This window comes from Pteropus medius, unplaced genomic scaffold, assembly GCF_902729225.1.
Source record: "Pteropus medius unplaced genomic scaffold, Ma_sr-lr_union100, whole genome shotgun sequence".
NCBI classification, from domain to species: Eukaryota; Metazoa; Chordata; class Mammalia; order Chiroptera; family Pteropodidae; genus Pteropus; species Pteropus medius.
Genome location: NW_024344434.1, coordinates 1,654,138 through 1,658,475, shown reverse-complemented (window position 1 = coordinate 1,658,475; position 4,338 = coordinate 1,654,138).

The following is a 4,338-nucleotide window of genomic DNA, read 5'->3' as shown; positions in this document are numbered from 1 at the left end:
ATGTGTGTAGTGAAAAGGAAGGGTAAAACGGGGAGGGTCGGAGATGTGAAATATACCTAGAGTTGAGTACTTTCAGAAATGCAGTTTATTTTTCACGAATAGCAAACCCCGAGGCCAACTGCGCCTAGCTAGAACCGTCTGTAGGTTTGCAGTTCATGTCAACCCGCTGCATTGCGTGTCCTTTCCGGGCGGTCCGCACCCATGTCTTTCCCTGTCTGAACCTTCGACAACCCTCGGGAGCTGTCCTGGCGCCATTAAGCCAGGCCGAGAGGGCGCGAGAAAGCGCGAGCGCAGGTCAAGCGAGGTGCCTGTTCCATCCCTGGCTGCTGGAGTCGAAGCCGTCCCGGCATCGTAGAGATGTCCTGGCCGGTCCCCTGGGCCAAGCAAGTCAGGGTGCGAATGCGCGCAAGGCCCTAGCTTTTGGGTTTATGGCAACCTCCGTGTTAGAGTTCCCTGCAAAGTGAAATCAAACAAATAAAAGTACTGCATCCCAGGTGTCTGCCCCAGCCAGCTGACGATGTGGACAGCGAGTTTCCCCCGGTTGCCCAGATTTTCTTGGGATTGCTCCCGACTCTCTGGAGGCCTCTGGCTCTAGTCCTTCGTATTTTTTCCCCAAGTTTGAGAGTATTGCGGGGGCTCCTGCCTCTCCCACGCTCATGGAGATCCGTCTCCAGTCCACTGGGCTCTTTTTCTTTTTCCTGATCGAGGCACCCCAAATTTTTCCCATCTCCAGGCATGGGGTGAGGAGAGGGGAGGTGCTGGCCACCAGTGGGGTTTGTCTGTCTGTTGAGCGGTTTGGAAGGGCCGGCGTCCGATTGTGTACCGAAGCCTGCGGTATGGCAGCTAAAAAGGCTCGCCCAACGGAGGCCTTCTTGGGGATGTTATCTCGGAGCTCCCGCGAACCTGCTCGCCCAGACCTCCATCCTCAGCTGGGCTGGCTGAGAAAGGATCTCTTTGGGAATACTGTCTAGTGGGAACATGCAAAATAATACCCCTTGCCCAGGAAGTTACAAAGGGTTAAGGAGGGAAATAAAACGAAAACCACAACCAGCCGAAGCAGCTCAGTAGCCAAAGTTTCTCGGAGGGGCTGATGGAGAGCTGGAGTTCGTATTGCTGACTGTATCTTCGGTCAGCGGAGAGTCTTCCGGTACCCAAGGCTCGGAGTTCTTAGACCTGCCGGCGACCTGAGGGCAACAAGAGCCACTTTTTCGACCGCTGCGCTTGTCAGGCTTACCCTGCCCTCCTCAACCCTCCCAGGCCGGCCCCCAGCCCCACCTTGGAGTCTCCTGGTCCTCTTCAGTTCTACGCCCAAGGGCTCCCCGAAATCTCTCAGTGCCCCCACCCTTTCTCCCCGAAATGGGGAGGGTGGGACTTTTATTTATATTTAATTTCGCAAAATTGAAATCTTTATCCCGCAAGCGAGCGTGGGTACTTAATTAAATTCTAATTAGGACACTATCAATATCCTATTTAGCCGCGTAGCTTTTGTGCGCCGCGGTCCCTTTCAGCGCCGTAAATAGGGTCTCGACGCCTTATCTCGCCTGCAGGAGACGCCTCGAGAAGGGCTGCGGAAGATAATTTATAGGTTTTAATTACTCTTCATTCCGCCTGATCAGCTTGGCGTTCATCACAGGCCTGTGAATAAAACCCTGGTCAAAAGCTCTGTCACATCGCGCTGGCAAGACGCTTAATCAAAGTGAGCGGCCCCGCGCGCCGCGCGGCCGGGCTTCTCCACGTAATTTCCAGCCAGCTGATAAAGCCAGCTGAATAATGCGGCGGCCCTTTGGAGACACCATTTACAGAAATGACTTTATTGACGGCTTAACGTCGGTAATTCATTTTACCTTTCATGTAGTAGAGCCCGGATTTGTTACAGTAATGGGATGATAAATGCACCCGCGGCCCACGAGCTCCGGCTGGATTAGGAGGCGCACGGCGCACTGGCTTGTCTCCCCCACCTCCCCCAGGCCAGGCCTGCGCCGGATGCTTTGCACGCAGCGCTGGCCGCTCTCCACGACCCTAACCGGGGCCCGTGCCCTCCTCTCCTGTCTGAAAATGAACATACTATTGGGAACTCGGTGTTAACGGGTTGGTGTCCTGGCAAGCCTGAGAGTAAGGTGTGTGAGTGCTGAGAATGAGCAAATGTTGACTAAGATGGGTGTGTGAGGGGTCCTGAGGACTTGAAGTGAGCCCAGAATTGGGCATGTGGGTGAGGAAGTACCGACATGGTGAGTTGTGTGTACAAATATGTGAGTAAAAGTGTTGGGTGTGTATGGAGTAATATATGTGCACGTGTGAGTACATTTATGGCAGTCCTTTTTGGGATTACTGTTTCTGCCTTTGGGAATTGAAGAATTTCTTCCAACTTTATAGATGTCCAGGTGGGTGTGGCAGAGAGGTGGGCTGACACCAAGCCGGGATTTACCAGAAATAGCATGAAATCCCGTTCTCCAAAACCTCTCTGCTCTTGGGTCAAAGGTATGGAAGTTTGGGGACATCCTGTGCCCATTTCCATTGCCTTGAAGTTCTGAGCTGTGCAGTTCTGCTGAGGCAAAAGGCCCCACAGAAGGCCACTGACTTAGCCCTGTCTCTGCAATAAATTGTCTCCACGTTCCACTTCCATACCCAGCCCACATAAAAGTAGAGAATGACAAGGAAGAAAATGATTTTGTTTTGTTTTAAATGCTGAAAAGGAGGAAAGAAAGAAAGAAGGAAGGAAGGAAGGAAGGAAGGAAGGAAGGAAGGAAGGAAGGGAAGGAAGGAAGGAAGGAAGGAAGGAAGGAAGGAAAAAGAAAAGAAAAGAAAAAAGAAAAGAAAACACCCCTATGATTTCTTTCCCCGCCTGAAGGAAAAAGTTGGCTCAAAAAGGCTTTTAGTGGTGTTGGTGGAGGGGAGGCGGGTAAACAGGACAGGCCCCTCTCCTTCCATTCTCTGTAGCTAACCAAGGGCTTCCACTAAGTAAAAGTTACCTGAGAAGAGCATGTTTGTCTGTTTGGGGGTGATAGAGAAGTTTTGGGGTCATATAGTAGGAAGACTAATGAGTACTTCTCAAGGTGAAAGCTGAGAAGTTGTACCTTTTTTCTCCCCTTTCCTAGTCTTGCAAAAACCACTTACCAATTTGGAGAGTGGCCTGATTGTGGGGGCTGGAGCCTGTATTTGTGTCTATTTGCTTGTGTATGTGAGGACCGCAGAGAGAGGCATGAATCTGTAAAAGCATTTGTTTGTGTGTCTGTGCGTATTTGTGTGCATGTAAGGAGGCTGGTGTACGTAGACATTAATGTGTACACCCAAGCCTGCCCCACCAGTTGGGCACAGAGTAATGTGTTTGCTAAGCGTTTTGGTGTATGCTTCACAGAAAAGAGAAATCTCCTGCCAGCCTGCATTTCTGCAGAATTTTGAATTTTGTTTAGGCAGAGACAAATGTCTTGGTCCTGCCTGCTTCCACCTCTCTTCTGAGGATGTGTATGAGGAGGAGAATTGTGAAAGAAAAACCTTGCAGCCTCTCCAGGCGTGTGCGTGATGGGCTGAGAGTGAGAGCGTGTTGCATGCACACGGTGGTAATCGCATTTTGAGTGTAGATCAGATGGCGGTGGGGCCTCGTGGCGCGGGACATGAATGAGTTGTCGCAACACAATAGCGCGCAGCCTTCCTACGGGGACTGGGTGACCAGCGGTTTTGTTGGGAGTGAATACAAGGAGATTTCTGCTACAAGTACCGTGGTATTATTATGAGGCGTAAGGTCAGACTATACATCTCAGGTCCCCAAAGCCTATAGACCTTGGGAAATGTGGGGCCTCGATCCACGTCATTGTACCTGACAGTCCTTTCAATAGACTAATTCAATTAGCGCTGGGGGTTTTGGTCTTCATTTGGAGACGATAATAATGTGAGGGGTGGCTGGGTGCAGAGGATTCGTTAAGTATTAGTTAGGGATCCTAAGCTATCGTGCCTGAGCTTGGAGAGGGACTGGAGAAGGCGGGGCAGGGAAAGTTGGGAGGTGGGGTGGGGGCATGTGGAGGCAAACTGCAAAGAAAATGCTCTTGTTGACTCTCGAAATTGGGGCAGCTTTGTTTGTAGATGGCCTGAAGATTTGGAGGGTGGAAGCCAGGGAAGAATTTCTTTTCTTTTTTTTTCTGTGAGCCTGAAATACTTATAATTAAATATCCAGGTTCCTAGAAAGTCCGCAAAAAAGCCGGCTGGTGGAGGTTGTCTGCTTTGGGACTGCAGTATGTGGGTTTCTGCCCTCACCATCTTGCTTTCAGGGTTTCGTCCCTTTATCCAAGAGAGAGCAGTCTGTAGTTATCCAAGAGAGAGCAGTCAGACCTTTGGGCTCTAGAA